The sequence below is a fragment of the Gopherus evgoodei genome, chromosome 10 (genome assembly GCF_007399415.2).
Source record: "Gopherus evgoodei ecotype Sinaloan lineage chromosome 10, rGopEvg1_v1.p, whole genome shotgun sequence".
NCBI classification, from domain to species: domain Eukaryota; kingdom Metazoa; phylum Chordata; order Testudines; family Testudinidae; genus Gopherus; species Gopherus evgoodei.
The window spans coordinates 25645454-25662573 of NC_044331.1; the positions used below are offsets into that span (position 1 = coordinate 25645454).

Sequence of the window (17120 nt, forward strand, 5' to 3'; positions counted from 1 at the left end):
CCATTGTGATGTTTGACCCTCATTGTAAAAGTGTGGCCTCAGCTGATAAATTTAAAAAGTATGCTCATATAATCTCCCCCTTTGGGGCTTCTAACGAAGAAAGTTAAAAACTGAAAAGTGAATTCTGCGCCTACATAGCCATGCTTTCCCCAGACAACCACTCCATCATTTCTCTTGAATTCTGGAAAATCCACCCCACTGATTTTCCAACTTTGAGCTTTGCTGCCTCTCGCATCCCCGGTGTCCCACCTTGCTCAACTGATGTTTAGAGAGTATTTTTGAAATTCAACTACATCCAAGACAGTAGGAGAATGGCCCTTGGAAAAGACTCCTTAAAAAGACTGCTATAAGCCTACGCTACGCAGGACTTTTGGAAATTACACTGAAGGACTTCACATAAAATAGTGAGTATTTATAAATATTTTAAAATATTGTGCCCAATTATTAAATGTAAATATTTATAGACTAATAGTTCAAAGTCTATAACAGTAAACTATTTATTAAAATGAAAAGTTTTATTTGGGAATTAGAGATATATTGTTTTCTTAAACTCAGAGATGGCATTGTGTTTTGAGTTCTGTTTTAGTTCTGCAGCAAATCACATGGAATTCCATTCATCAAAGCATTAATCTATTGAATACTTTTTGCCCATCCTTCCATCCAGCAAAATAACCCCTAATATTTGCCCTGAAAAATTAATAGTTTTTTGCACCAATTTTCAGCTCTTTTTGTTGTTGTAGTAATAAACACTGATAAATTCCCAGGAAAAATAAATAAAATAACCAAAAACGAAGAGCCATAGGTATATGATGTTATGCACCAGTAGTAGCTTAAAATACGGGAATCCTGCCTGAAACAAAAGTAAAAACAACTCTTAGCAAAACCAAAGGAGATTAAATCTAAAATACTGGCTGCACCCTGAGGCACATTCAGTCACTTAGGAAGTCTGGTTTGAAATCAGAAATTAAATACATAAATGATCTGCTCTAAAACCTGGAGAAAAAAAAAATACCAACTTTTCATCACCATTCACACTTTGGACATGAGTTATATTTTAACAAGTAAAAATATTTGCTACAGGAAGGCACTACTTGCTCCTGATAACACCAGTCTGCATTGTGTAACTTTTTACTGTTTTGTTGGATGGCTAATGTTGTAACCTTAGCATGAGAAGTGCATAGTAATTGTGGTTGTGTGTATTAATTAAGTGAATCCCTTATGTTTTCAATGCAATGCAAATCTAAGTATTTATAATGCAGCCATCACCTATGTTCTTGCTGTAAACACATGATGTCCCTTACTAATTATGAATTTGAAACATCATGCATAATGTTTTAAAAACAGGTGGGGAGAGAGAGAGATAAGAGAACCAGAAAAGCAGACACTAATTTTTCACAGGCATTAAATCAAGTTAGCTAGAAAAAATATGCTACCTACAAAATCAGTCTGATTTGGGTAAATCACTAGCCCACAATAACCATCAAGTTTTTTGGCATATCTATTGTCAGAGGCTAGAGGAGTTTCAGTCTGTTAGTAGTCCTCACCTCTGATGCTAGCCTCCACTCTATTTTGTTTGAAAGGGTTGTTTTCTTCCTTCTCAGACCTCATAGCAGCCAGTTTCATTATACCTGTTTGACTGAACAAAATAACCAACTGTTATGAAAGCAACAAGACAGCTGTCTCCAGGCTGACCTTGGTGCACCACATGCTGTTCATTTTCAGGGCTGTATAGCAGCTGTCAAACCAGCCCAGACACTTCTAAGTAGGTAGAAATGGTAGGGAAAAAAATCTTACATGAAAGTACTTCTGCAAAACAGTCATCAGCATCTACCCTTCCAGAAAGTGCTGAGTGCTGCCAACTTTGTCCATGATCTTAACAGCAGTGTTCCAAAAACCAATAGCTCAGGGAAGGACATTGCAATAATCAGGAGCAGGGCCACCCAGAGTAGGGGGGGCAAGAGGGGCAATTTGCCCCAGGCACTGGGCCCTGCAGGGACCCCCCATGAGAGTTTTTGGGGGCCCCTTGGAGTGGGGTCCTTCACTCACTCTGAGGCCCCCGGAAAACTCTCATGGGGCCCGGGCCCCTGGAGCTTCTTCTGCTCCCGGTTGTCGTCGGCAATTCGGCGGCAGGGGGTTCTTCTGCCCTGGGACCGCAGCCAAAGTGCCCCGAAAACCCATGGCAGGGGGTCCTTCTGACCAGGGACCTGCTGCCGAAGTGCCGGGTCTTCGGCGGCAATTCCCAGCCCCCTGAATTCTCTGGGCGGCCCTGATCAGGAGTACAGTACTTATTGCTTTGTGATGCCATTCCTACAGGTAGCTCTTTCCCTCACCCACTATGTGATTCACCACTAAGAGGACCTGAGTTTCAGAACTGCAGGCATGGAATTATTTCCTTCATTTACACGTGCAATTACCAAAACTGCATGCACAACACAGGTATTTTATTTGCACATACAAATTGCTATTTAGATGCTGTTTTGGCAACCTATACACCCATATACTGGATACTTGTGCAGAATCATAGTAAAGGTGTGCGCAAAATTAGAAACCCAGGCACAAACTGTTCTAGCATTGTAAACAATTCATGGATCCCACACATTTATCACTTGATAATGAATCATTTGTATCCTCAAATACAAGTACAGCACAAAGGGTGTCTCTGATAGCAGTTCCCCATATTCCTTCCTCAGTGCTCATACTTTGGGGGGAGAGGCATGGAGCAGAGGTCTTTAGTTTATAACAGAGGTTCTTTAAGGACCCTGTCTTGGTTATGCCTCCTCCTCAACCAGCACCATGTACAAGCTCAGTTCTGCCCTCATCACTGGAAGATTGCAACTACTTTCTGTAACCAACCACCTCTACCCCCAGGCAGATTTTGCATTACCTAGTTGAATCCAGCTTATTGACTACATTTTGCCTTAAAATAGTAATTTTGTGCCCATCATCGTGGTATCTGGGCACCTTACAAGGCTTGAGGGCTCAGACATCATACTCACTCCTGCTGCCTGCAGCTTTACCAGTCACCTATGAAACTAGGTTTAAATTAGTTGGCAAGGTCTTGACAAAGAGATGCACCCTGCATCTGTTTCTAAGGGCAAGTCTACACTATACCGGTATAGCTGTACTGTCAGAGCCCCCTAGCATAAACACTGTGTATGCTAACAGAAAGAGGACTTTGGCCAGCTGAGTACCACCACCTCCCCAACTGACAATAGCTATTCTGACAGAAGCCCTCTTCTGTTGGCATATCTGCATCTACACTGGAGGTTTGCCAGGAAGAAGTGTTTTTGTTCACCCCCAACTGACACAGCCATGCTGACAAAACTTTGTAGTATAGATAGGATGACCAGATGAGGGGGAGAAAATATCGGGACACATGGGGACCAGGGGGGGTCTCTGCCGGCAGAGCAAAAACAAATGGCGAGTGCTGCCGGCAGAGTAGCAAATAAATAAATAAATAAATAAGGCGAGTGCTGCCGGCAGAACTAAATCTCGGTACAAATTGCGTCCCAACCACAGATCGGTTGGGATGCGGGACAAACACCTAAATATCAGGACATCTGGTCACCCTAAGACCTGGCCTAAGAGGGGCCAGGCTCCTGCTTAAAAATAGCCAATTACATAAGTGAGGTCCTACTATTAAGAAACCTCAGCCTTCAACATCAAGATTCTTAGTCCTAAAGACATTTAATTCCAGTGTTCTAGATAAGCATAGCTTGCACAGTGGTGAGACTTTGCCAGCAATGCCTAAGACAGCCTAGCATGCTACATTTACAATTAAATAAAAGTTTGTATAACAATTTCAGTATTGTTCTAATTAACAGAATTAAATAAGCTATCCCTACAGCCTCACAAACTACTGAGGCTATAATGAAACAATTGCAGGCTTTGCTCATAGACTTAAGCTGCTTATTCTTGTAGTTCATAATTAGGGATAGATGAACCAGTTCATAGAAAGTTAGAAACAATTCCCAGACTGAATCCTCACCTTTAAGGTTCACATTAGTTTGGATAAGCAATTCCATGGCTCCATCTTCCGGATGATTAGCTAATCTGCCTGTCTTCCACAATGCTGGCCTGCAGATTCCTACTAAAGCTCCAATTCATTTTAAAGGGACTACTCACACACATGCGTAAAGATAAACACGAGTCTGCAGAACCACAACCTACGATGCTACCTGTTAGTTCCCTCTTCCTCCACCAATGTAGGATGCTACCCATTAGCCTCCCTCTTGCCTCCTCTTACTCATTTTTCTCAGGTCAAGGGAGGCCCAGTGTGTGGGTGAAAAGCCAGGAGCCAGTCATTAAGCAATTCACCAAAGTAGTATTTTGGCATTTTGAAGATTTTTGCTCCTTGATTTCTTCAAAATTAAATTCTCTGAATTTCAATACAACATTTTGCAAACAGCTGGCCCGCAAAAGAAGATTAACCATTTCAACATCTCCAAAACAAGCAAACCAAAAAATACCCACCCACCAACTTGGTGGCTCACTTATTGGCAAGAAAGTACTGCCACACATACACTGTGTGGTAAAAGAAAAATGTGTACACTAACAGAATGTTCTGCATTATGTGCATTATGCATCGTTTGGATACTTCACCAACTACCATCGTTTGCATCCGACGAAGTGGGTATTCACCCACAAAAACTCATGCTCCAATACGTCTGTTAGGCTATAAGGTGCCACAGGACTCTTTGCTGCTTTTACAGATTCAGACTAACATGGCTACCCCTCTGATGATTGTTTTAAAAGGAATTCTAGATAATAAAATTGAAGTAGTATCTAGTACATAACCTTTGGACTCTAGAGGATAGGTCAGAACTTGAAAACTTTACTAGACACCTCCATTCATAGATTTTTAAAGCTGTAAGGGACACTTATGATCATCTAGTGCAGTGGTTCTCAACCAGGGATACGTAGAGGTCTTCTGGGGGTACATCAACTCATCTAGATATTTGCCTAGTTTTACAACAGGCTACAAAAAAAGTACTAGCAAAGTCAACACAAACTAAAATTTCATACAGAAAATGACATGTTAATACTGTTGTATATATTAGATGAGCAGTTCTCAAAGTGTGGACGACTTCATTTTAATGAGGTCGCTAGGGCCAGTGTTAGACTTGTTCTGGCCCAGGACAGAAAATTGAAGCCCAAGCCTTACTGTGCAGGGCTGAAGCCAAAACTTGGGGTATGCAAGACAAATCAGACTCCTGAAAGGGATAGAGTAGTCTGGAAAAGTTGAGAAACACTGATCTAGTCTGAACTCCTGCATAAACACATGACAAAGAACCTCATCCAATAATTTCTGCATCCAACCCTGAACTTCTGTTTGAACTATAGATTTTATATTGATATCCAGTCTTCATTTAAAGTCTTCAAGTGATGGAGAATCCACCACATTCCTAAGATAAGTGTTCCAACGGACAACTTTGACCCTCACTTTATTGTCTGTGTTCTGCTTCCAATCACAGTCTCTCAGGATATGTCTTCCCTACCAGCCAGATCAGTGGGCAGCGATCAATCCCAGAGTGCTCCCCCGTCGACTCCTGTACTCCAACTCAGCAAGAGGCGCAAGCAGAGTCAATGGGGGAGAGGCAGCAGTCAACTCACCGTAGTGAAGACACCACGGTAAGTCGATCTAAGTACGTTGACCTCAGCTACATTATTCATGTAGCTGAAGTTGCGTAAGTTAGATTGACACCCTCACCCCCACCCCAGTGTAGATCAGGCCTCATTATGCCTTTCATAGCCATAGGATTAAACCTACTATCATCCCCAGCATGAAGGGAAGAAAAGCAGATGCTGGTGATAGAGGTGGGAGGACCACCACCAGTATAGGACAACCAATTCCCAGCAATTGTGAAGGGGCAGAGTTCTAGAATTCCTGTGCCTAGATCCTGCTTGAAAACTCCATCTTAGTTATCAGCCTCTGGCGAGCATGTACCTGAAATCTATGAGTTCCTTCCCTCCCCACACCAGTTGCTGGAAAAGTTATCCTCTCCACTCCCCAAGATCCAGAGCCTCCTCACTGTTTGGTGAGTGGGATACTTAACCTACTTTCTACCTCTCCCCTAGCCTCCTGGCTTCTGCAAAGTAGAAAGAAACAAATGTTTCTTCTCTACCTTTCTCCAGACTTTTTTTTTTTTCCAGATCCATCTCCCACAAATTCCAGTAGCAGCCTTTACTCAGCTTTGTCAGAGGCTGTGTGAAATTGTTGATTCTTGCACAGATTGACAGACTAGTTCCACTTTCACCAAGGAATGCTGCCCCTGAGCTGTCTGGTGAGTAGCAAATGGAATTTCCAGATCTTACAGTAGGTAAAATCCTCACAAAGATCATGTTGTGCCAATTCCCAGGAGCCACAATCATGGTAAAATTATATTATATAGAAAAATAAATATATGGAAGATCAATTACAAAAACGAAGCATTTGGGTTGCCACACTGATCAAGGCTTCATCCACAGTGGAGACAAAAAGTGGGTTACAAGAATTGGTGTAAAGCATGGTTCAAGCTAACCCTGAATACTCAGGAGTGGTGTGACCTTTGAAACAAATTCCATAAAATCTATTTTCTGCTGATTGCAAGAGATTGTTTTTGATGCACACCAGTGCAGTCCCCCTGTTTACACTGTGTTTGCTTGAACCAGTTTTAATCATGTTTAAGCCAGATGGGTGAACATAATTTTTTATTTCCAGCATGGATGGGGTTTTCAAGACAAAGAGGAGAAACATGCAAAGATTCATGCACATGCTTAGTTTTAAGCACACAACTAGTCCCACTCAGCTAAATGAGTTAAGCACAAATTTAAATCTCTGCAGGATCAGGGCCTGAACATGCAATAAGCTAAACACAATGGTGGGAAAACGTAGTGTGAAGCAGAACAATTACTTAAGAATTTCTCTTGCATTTTTTTTAAACCAAAAGGTGTTTTTTTTAATATCATTTTTTTAGAGACACTTACTAGATCAGCAAAGACTTATAACTAATAGAGGATATAACCAATAGCAACGAATCTGTTGTACCACTTCCAATGGCCATTATACCGGCTCCTAAATAAAATACTCACTTTCTAGACCTCACAAAAGGTAACTTGTTCTAAGTAACATCCCTTGTATGTGAGCAAGGGAGTGTGTGATGGAGTGACAGACTAATTAACAGTCAATGTGCCAGCACATCAGATACCTGGCAGTAATAGAGCTATTCTCCAAAAACACCACCTACAGAAAAGTCACTGATTACTACCAAAAATATTTGTCTGTATACCTAAATCCAGTTAAAAATCCCTTTAGCTCAACATTCTTCTTTTTGGAAGGAAAAAAAACCTGAGTGTTTAAGTGATAAACCAGCATGTTTCTGCCTCATACAGAGAAGAAAAAGCTTAAAACAAAAGCCGCATTGGGCTCAAGGCTTTAAAATTCTAGTCTGTAATGTGTTATACCTATTAATAATTTTAAATGACAAATTCTAAGTTACACAATGTACCACCAGTGCAGAACTACTTTAGACTGAAATAATAAGACCTTTAACCATAAATTTGAATCCTTGGCTAGACACAATAGCATATTGAAATACCAGTATTCATTTTTATTATACGTTAGAGGTAGTCTTTCAGCATCATGAACTCTATCACTATACTGCTTTTCAGATTGTGTTCTTTTGTGCCAGCCAGGAAAACAGTGACAGAAGTGCTATTAGCACCTAGCATAATGGGGTCCTGATCCATGACTAGGGATTCAATTCACAGGGTTAATAGAAATAATAAATAATAAGGAAAAAATAGCTTTGAAAAGGCACAGGGAGGGAATACAACACAAGTGACAATATGTCCAAGACACAGGATACTTAAGGTATGCTAGTTATATTTTAGAAATTAATGGGTTCTGCTAATTGAGTTTATTCATTTAAATTGAAACATTTTTAGTAGGTCACAAACAAACCTGACATCATACTGCAATTCTAGAGAAAATTATCTTTCCAATAGTATCTGGGATAACCTTTTACCAGGACCGTCCAGAGGATTCAGGGACCCTGGGGCAAAGCAATTTCACGGGCCCCTTCCATAAAAAAAAGTTGCAATACTATATTCTCATGGGGGCCCCTACAGGGCCCGAGACAAATTGCCCCACTCCCTGCCCCCTCCCTTCCGCAGGCAGCCCTGGGAAAAATAAAACCTTCCACATCTCAGCACAAACCCAGTTTTGAGAAAACTTCTTTTCAAGTCACCTTTACAAGGTATCACTGGTTCTCAGCATCAGGTAGTGCTAAAAGGTACTAAAGCTCACTAGAAGGGTTGGACAAATATTTTCCGCCAAACTTTTTTTGGATCGAAAACTAGGAGTTTTTAAAAAGCAGGAAAAAATCATGGATGATGTCTGCTTTCCTTCAAAATTTGTTGTGTTTTCTTTTTTTTAATTGAAAAGCTGAAATTAGTCTCAAAACCTTAACATGGTTTGGGGTTTCAGAAGTGTGTAGCCAAATATTTGCTGCTCGCTGTGTTTGTTTAAAGAAACAATAAAAAAAAATTCTGCTTAAAAAAATATCCAAAACTTTTGAACCACCTCAGCTTGTGACCAAACGCCTGAGCCCATCCAGTCAGAGATTTTTCCAGGTTTCTGATACTCTTATGGAGACAGATATGAGTCAATTTGGGTTCATTTAGCTTAGAACATAAGAATGGCCATACTGGGTCAGACCAAAGGTCCATCCAGCCCAGTATCTTGTCTACTGACAGTGGCCAACGCCAAGTGCCCCAGAGGGAGTGAACCTAACAGGTAACGATCAAGTGATCTCTCTCCTGCCATCCATCTCCACTCTCTGACAGACAGAGGCTAGGGACACCATTCCTTATCCATTCTGGCTAATAGCCAGGAAAGGACTTAACCTCCATGAATGTATCTGTTTCCTAGAAACTGGCTCCACGGGGTCCCTCACAAACTGGAGATGGTTACTGTGGGTTTGTCTTTAGTATAGCTTATGTCCATACTCCACGAACTGAGCATTTGAGCTTGTTCCAGAATCTGAGATGAGCCTATGTTGTGAAAACTGAAATACTCAAAATAGCACCTGCATGTGAATGGACACAGGGTGCTAAAATTAAATTAACTCAGGGGTTCTCAAACTGGGGGTCTGGACCCCTCAGGGGGTCATGAGGTTATTACTGGGGAATCACGAGCTGTCAGCCTCTACCTCAAACTCCGCTTTGTCTCCAGCATTTATAATAGTGTTAAATATATTTTTAAAAGTGTTTTTAATTTATACGGCGGAGGGGTCACACTCAGAGGTTTGCTATGTGAAAGGGGTCACCAGTACAAAAGTTTGAGAGCCACTGATTTAACCCCTCTGGAGCCTCGGGGAATGCAGGGGAGGAGGGAATGCCCATGATCCAACCCCCCCTTCCCCTGACCAACCCCCCCAAACCTCTGCCCCTTCCCTGTCCCATGACTGGCCCCAGGACTCCCTGCCCCTTATCCAACCCCCCTGGCCCTCTGCCATGCTGCTTACTCCTACCTCCCCCCTCTCCCAGGGGCTCAGCGTGCCGCATCCAGGAGCAGCCCTCGACAGCACTGCAGTGGTATGACTCCAGCGGGGCCTAAGTTCCTGCCGGTCGGCCCGGAGCTCACAGCCCCGTCCCCTTACCATGCAGCTCTGAGCAGGGAGGAGCTCAGGCCCCACCCAAACCAGGCCACTTTAGCTCTGTCCATGGCCACTCCTGGACATGGCACGCTGAGGTGCCGGGGGATGGGGGAAGGCGGCGGCGGCAGGGCCAAAGAATTCTTATGGGGGCCCCTGCAAGGCCCTGGGCAAATTGCCCCACTTGCCCCTCACCCACCAGCCCTGCCTTTTACTCCTAGTAAGGCTTTTTTATCATCAAAGTATCTAAGCATCAGTGGTTAGGAGTATGTCTCTGATCATTCACGCAATCAAGATGTTCAAATTAAGGTATGATGATGCAGCTCAAAGCAGAGACTGAAATTAAAGTTGTTGATTTCAGACAGTGAAGACATGCCCTTTTAGAATTTACATTAAAATAAGGTCAAGGGTACTGTTACCTGTTACTATGAAAGTTTTACACAGGCTAAAGGAAGGGGAAGTTATCTTGATTACTCTTTGCTGTTCCTTAGTTCTAACACGATCAAAATCTTAGTTCAGAGATGGCAGGGCTATTATTAGGTAATGATGAGATTTCAAGTAATTATTATTAGTATGTGCATAACTTGTTGACATACATTTATATTGCCCCCTCATCAGTAACTGACCCACCTCAAAAGTCTTTTTTTAATTACGTAACCCCATTAATTTTAAGTCCTCAGTGCTGGGAAAGGTGCAGTTTCTTTAGCTGCTGTGTGCTAAGGCCCTGATCCTGCAAGCTGGACTACTTGCCATAATAAAGTTAGGCAAATGCATAAATGATTGCAATATCAGGGCCTAAAAGTTCTTCCCTCCAGTACATGAATTTGGCACTGATCCTGCAAACACATACATATTTATTTCAGGCATATAATCAATCCCACTGACTTCAGTGGGACTACTCCAGTGCATAAAGTTAAGCATGTACTTAAGTGTTTGCAGGACAGAAGCCTTAAAAAGTTCACAGCAGAACTTTTGGAAAAAGAACATGGAAAAGTTTAATTTGCACCTGACAAACCAGATCTTAAGAAAACGGAGTCCAGCAAAGCTCCCTTTAAATGATTCATTATTTTTGTTTTGCAAAGTTCACCATGTTTGCTGAGCCTAGAGGCCCAAGGAAAACATATCTTGATTATTTTAAAAATACACCCCAGGATAGTTTGGGACCTTTTTAATATTTGTTACAATTAAAAAAAAATCCTCTTTGTCTTTCATTCTAATTCAGCTCCGGATTAGCAACGTTAAACAGCCTAAAGCAATAACACCTGTCATTTGTTCTACTACAGAACCCCGGTCTAGCCCCTCTTTGACAGCAAAGAGGAACAAACGCGAACTATGAACAGTTACTCCCAGCCCCTCAGGTCCGTCTGCAGCGTCTCCCTCGTGCTTTGCTTTGTGTCAGTGCACCGATCTCTCCCGTTGACACCAAGTTTCTCCCAGTGCTGTTTCCACGGGAGCTGCCAAGCTCCGGTCAGTCGGAGGGAGATGTCAAACGGCTCGACACACGGGGAAGGGAGGTCACTCAGCATCCAGACCAGGGGAGAGAACTCGCGCTTAGCGGCGCCCTTCCCAACAGGGAAGGCTCAGGGTGCTGCACTGCGGGTTTCTGGCGGGACAGGCTCGGGGCACCTGGAGAGGTTTATTCCCCAGTGTCCAGCAGCTTTTCCTGAGGCCTGGCGAGGGCTGGGATCCTGCCCCCGCAGGGCCCGTTAGGTTTTACTTCGAAACGAAGCATTTGGTCGCCTCACACCTGCGCAGGGGCCACGCCCCGTAACGGCACGGAGCGACCAGCTCCCGCCGAGCCACAGCGGCCATCTCCCGCCCCCACCGGAGGACACGTCCTCCGCGGAGTAACCAGCTCCAGCCCTTCCTCCTGGACGCTGCTCCCCAGCCCAGCCCGGGCGCCAGCCCCGCTCCAGGATGCTCCTGCCCTGCCCCTGGCTCCGCCCTCACACCGCCGGGCGCGCCTCACCCCTGGCGGCCAACGAGCACACGGGGCCCGGAGCCCCCTTACCTAGCGGCAGCTCCCCGCTCTGCTCCGGCCAGCGCCGAGTCCCTCTGGCCCCTGCCCCTTTTTAGGCAGCGAGCGTGTGTTTTCCGTCAGGGCGACATCACTTCCCGTAAGCCCGAGCGAGGGGCGGTCACTGCCCCTCCCCTCTGTGCCGGGCCGCCCCGCCGCCCCTGGCGGAGGGAGCCCTAGCCACGCCCGGGCGGTGAGTGCCGAGCCGAGCCCGGCCAGGTCCTGTGGCGGGGACCTCCGGCTCCAGCCCGCGCGGCCCCACGGCTCTTAGTGCGCTGCGGTGCCACAGCCCCCGGGACTGGCCGCTCCTGGGGACCCCCCCGCCCTGCGTCTCAGCTAAATTAACGGAGAGCAGCTAACCCCCCTCCTTCGGGGCCCCCTCCTGCTGTAGCGCAGGTTTATAGTGAAGTCAGGGGTGCTGGAAGGAGGGGACGCGGCCACAACCCTGGCACGAAGTGGTTTCATTACATGTAGGTGACCAGCTGTCCTAATGTTATAGGGACAATCCAGTTGTTTGGGGCTTTGTCTTATATAGGTGCCTATCTCCCCCATCCCAATTTTTCACACTTGCTATCTGGTTCAAGGGATCTCAGCACACCCATACACCCTTATAAAAATTGTTCCAGCACCTCTGAGTGAAGTTTGGGTCAGACACCCCCCAGGTGCTGTCAAAACACACGGAAAGAGCCTCTACCCGATTACCCTCACCTTAAATACAAGACAAGTGTAATAAAGAGGGGTGGAAGATAAGGGTAACTTGTCAACACTCAAACCTGTCTTGGTTTTAATTGAGCTAGTGCTAAACTCTGTGCATAGGCACACATCTCGATTTAAAAGTGGTTATATGGTTTAGCTTGCCCCTGTACACCTCAGCTTTATGTACAAGGATAGTTGTTGCCCTGGCACAATAAGATCCTGGGCAAGGAGGAGGGCTCCTCAGTGCTATATTAACAACAAATCAGCTTTTTAAATGATAAGAGTTAAACTGGTGCAAACCCCTCTGTGGAGACTTATATTGCAGTTTAGTGACATATCACAGGGCAAGTAAAGGCACTCTTAAGTATGTCCCCACCCAAAACTGCACCAGTTCAACATCACATCTTTACTTAATCTGTTGCCATCTTACATAGATATGTAACAGTGATCCTCCGGTATGCTTCAATTGCATTGTAAACACAGGTTTGTGGGACCCACTGTTTCTAAACTTACACCTGAGCAGTCCCACTCCACTGTAAACCTAGGTTTACAATTACTGGATCCCCGTCCCACAACCAAGCTATTATGTCCATACTACATTATGCAGACTGACATGGGTCTGTGGCTTGAGCTGCATCCACACAGCAAAAAAATGACAGGACTTGAACCTGAGTAACATCTGGATTTTTACTCTCCCTCTCCCCCCACCCACCTCCCAGAGTAGGGGGTTTGAGATGGGTGTACAATGTAACAGACGTATCCATAGTCTGCTAGAGCCAGCTTTGGCCTGTGCAATAACTTATTCATATTTTAAATAATAAATAGCAGTTGTCCCCAATTACTGCAAAGCCTAGCTATTTTAGATCTTGGATTTGTAAACCCTATGTCTACTGCTAGTAAATATATTACATGAAAGAAAATCCTCTGTTGCAAATAAATGGCAAAGCATTTTACAAACTAGGTATAATTAGTACCAATTGAGTGCAGCTTCCTCTGAGGCAGAGGCCAAAGTGGGACACTACATAACACTGCTGAAATTTCTTGAGCACAAAGTAGTAAGAGTGCAGAAAGGTGAATAGGCGGTGATCCTTTTTTCTTGAAAAAGGTGTTTTCTATTCCTCTTGTACAATATATCTTTTCTGAAAGCAGCTTACACTCCTTGAGTGTGAGACAGACTGCTTATTACAGGAAGATATAGCAGGCTTCCAGGGGTAAACATTACTTTTTGCCCATAGTTAATTTTGATAACAGCTAACATCGTGAATCGTTGCTGCCCCCTGGCAGCTGTTTTCCTTTTGAAACCAACTCAAAACAATTGCAAAAAAATTTCTCCAGACTGTTCCTCCCCCTTCTGTTGTAAAACAGGTGCTCTCTCTCAAATACTCCCTGCCCCTGATATCCTGCTTCTTTTAGTCATAAACCTTAAAGCAGGCTTACACTGGAATAACATAATGCAAAAGTGCTTTGGAAAATTGACAGATTGCATGGCTTAGTAAACTAAGAGTCAGATAACCTCAGTTCTACTCCTGGCTCTGCCACATACCTGTTGTATGATTTGGGCATACTTCTGCATTTGTAAAATGGGAAATAATGACACCTCCCTTTGTAAAGGTCTTTGAGATCTATGTTCTTGGTGTCAGAGGAACACCTTAGTTAGGCTGATACTTGTGGAAGAGGATAGTTTTGTTTGGAGGGTGTGTTTTGTGATGGAGGGTTAACTGGTGTTGTATTAACTGTATTTTTAATTCATAGTACCTAGTGTATAAAATAAACCTGTTCTATATATTGAAAAATCAAAATAAACAAATAAAAGTTGAGTATTATTTCTTACACTGCTGCTATGAAGTAGGTACAACCCCTCTCAAAATAGTTTTGAACATTTCAAGAACCAGGTAATGTACTCAACTGCTTGGGAATATGCTTCAGTTTTCCATGATCCTTTCAGCTATCTGCAGTGAGAGAGGGGCTGACACAACTACACACAAAGCCCTGTACACAGTTCAAGATTTTTTAATGTATCTAATAAATGAACTGCGTATGCCACTATTAGTTCTCCCCCTCATCTCTTACAGCATTTCCTGTTCAAAACTGAAAGCCTGGGTTTCAGAGGGTGCAAATTACCTCGCCTCTCTCATTGACAGAAAACTTAGCTATTAAGCCAAACAGGAGAGGCAAATTTTGAATCTGGATTTCACACCTCAAATAAGTGAAATGAGTCAGAATTAAGTTTTGCCATACAAAAGAACGCAACGCCAAGCTTAACAGCAGACTCTGGCCACTTTAATGATTTATTACTAGGGAAAGAATTAAGGCATAGTGCAGGAGCATGTAGTTCTTCATAAGTCAAGGAGAACAAAAAACAGACACGGATCACAAAGAAAGCATCAGCAATGCCTTCAGTTTCCCATAAGAAATGGAACAAGATTCCAACATTTCAGATAAATTCATTTGCCATCTTCCATTGATCTTGCTCAGAGCACAACATAGCACCAGCATATGATTTCAGTCCTTTCTAATTTCTTATCTGCCCATGACAAGGTATACTCCAGGTCCAGAACCACCAGTGGTATCAATACACCAGCGGCCTAACAGTTGTCAAATATTTTTGATCGGCCTCATGGTAAAGAAGAGTTTTAAAGGAGGAACATGGAGGAGGATAATAGGAAATAGTTGTGCGCATGATTACAGGATGCTCCCCCAAGTCTGAGGGGCAGCATGGAACTAAGGGGCTAGTTTGAAAACATAACAAATGGGGGATGGAAAGTAGTAGCATGGGCCAATAGGAGGTGTGAATCAATACAGAAGAGATGACAGGTAGAGGGGTGATAGACTGAAGAGCCATGAAAGCGATAAGCAGTTTATATTTGATGTGAAGAGGGAGCCAGGGAAAGAACCCAAAGAAGGCTGACATGGCTAAACAGATGAGAGAGGGGCAAGACTAAATTTCTCAAGTCAAGAGATGAGGTTACACTAATCAAGATGTGAAATGATGAGAATTTGAACGAGAGTTTTAGCTGTGTGGATGGAGAGGAAAGACCACATCTTATAGATGTTATAAAGAAACAATTGGCAAGATTTAGACATGCCCAGATGAAGGCCTAGAGAACAGTTCAAGTCAAAGAGGAAACCCTCATTCACTTTCTCAGTCTGGGGTGCCATCTTGCTGATTGGTCAGGTCATTTTCCTTTATCAGTCTCCTTCAGGCTGGGCAAAGCTGGAGGGCTGTCTCATCCTGTCATGCTGGTGCCTTGCAGTGCAGTTCGTCTCTAGATCAGGTGAAAAGCATAGAGCAAGACAGAGAGTGTACACGAGAAGAAAGAGAGGAGGACCAAAAGGAACATAAGGAAAGACAGACCAGCATCTCGTGTATCAGACTGAGATCCTTGCTGGTCCAGTGACGTTGATCAGGAGTCCTCATCAGTGCGATTGTTTAGACATCCCAATGATCAAGGCTCCCCAGTGAAGGACAGGCTCTGGGCTGGACAAAAATCTCTTGTCCCCCCACCACCCCTCAGTCTAATCCATCCTGTTGATCACCAAAGGCACTTTTTGGGGGGAGAGGGCAGATCCACAAAGGGGGGGACATGAGTGGAATACAATATCCCCTCATAGATTTAATTGAACAAAACAAACGCCCAATACAGAAATTTTGGTCTATTAATTTCCAAATTTCATTTGCCTCTTTACCAGTCATGATTATAACAGTCCGTAAGTTGTAGGAGTAGCCAATTACATTTGAAAAAAATTCAGATTTGTCGTCTTATTGTAACTTTTCTATCAACATTGATTGTTAAAGATTGTTGTAACATTTTATGAACTTTCACTCACTTGAACTCACAGTTAAGATAGGCTTTCTACACTCCAGTTACAACAACTGCCTGACCTGTTCCACTCCCTATTTTTCTGTCTCCTCATTTCACCTGCTATTAACCCACCAAATAATCCAGCTGCCACTTCCTTCAGTCTTAGGAAGGGAACTGATTAAAAGTTTAATACTAAAATGTTATGAGTTGAGGGAAATACACTTTTCTTGTGCTGTCCAAATGGGATTCCATATGGACACAACCTGGATTTGAATTAAAATAGCTTTTCCAAGACAGTTATGCTTTTAAAATTAATACTATGAACGTGCGCACTGCCATTTCACCATAATACCAGATTTTATTATGGTGACCATTTTCAAATTCACATATACAACATCTCAAACTTTGTGCTGAACTAGTCTCCAAAGGGTGACTTCTTAGACTTCAGCATTCACTCCTAAAGAGTCCCATCAAGTAGAACATTAGAACCATGATGGACAAGACATTAAGAAATAGTTACTAGGTAGCAATCCTGCACTGACAGTGGAGAACAGACTAATAAGCACACCTACCACCACCAAAGTGCTTGACATTTACTAGCTATCTACTCACAATTCCCTGTGAGAAATCACAGGTTAGCATTAGCCCCATTTTAATAACAATGAAACTGAGGTACAGAGAAAAGTCAGTGCCTCCCCCCTCCCCCCCCAACAAAACAAGACATATTGAAAGTCAGTGTCAGACTTGAAACTACAACTCAGCAGACCCTGACCCTTTCAGCTCTCTGCTCACACTATTAGGAAGCTTCTCTCTCTAAAAGGCACTCTTCTATGTTTAATTTTCTACTTTTACAGCATGAAGATTGTAACATGCTGTTAAAGAGCTAAGAAACTCAGTGTTGGGTCAAAACTCCATTCTCAGATCACACATACACCTCTACCCCCATATAATGCGGTCCTCCGGAGCCAA

At 43.4% G+C, this 17120-nt stretch overlaps 1 protein-coding gene across 5 annotated transcripts in view; it reads right to left on the bottom strand.

Annotated features, from left to right (window-relative positions):
- The window catches only part of RAB27A (RAB27A, member RAS oncogene family), a 95615-nt gene that overhangs the window by 74678 nt on the left and 3817 nt on the right, over positions 1 to 17120 (bottom strand). For 3 of the 5 annotated variants that reach the window (XM_030576742.1, XM_030576738.1, XM_030576740.1), the window contains exon 1: positions 11647 to 11754. The exons of 1 other annotated variant lie outside the window; for it this stretch is intronic. The gene's annotated coding sequence lies outside the window, so the exon portion shown is untranslated. Of the gene's footprint in view, positions 1 to 1544; positions 1637 to 11646; positions 11755 to 17120 lie in introns of those variants that run through there. One more of the 5 variants, XM_030576741.1, reaches the window with a different exon arrangement.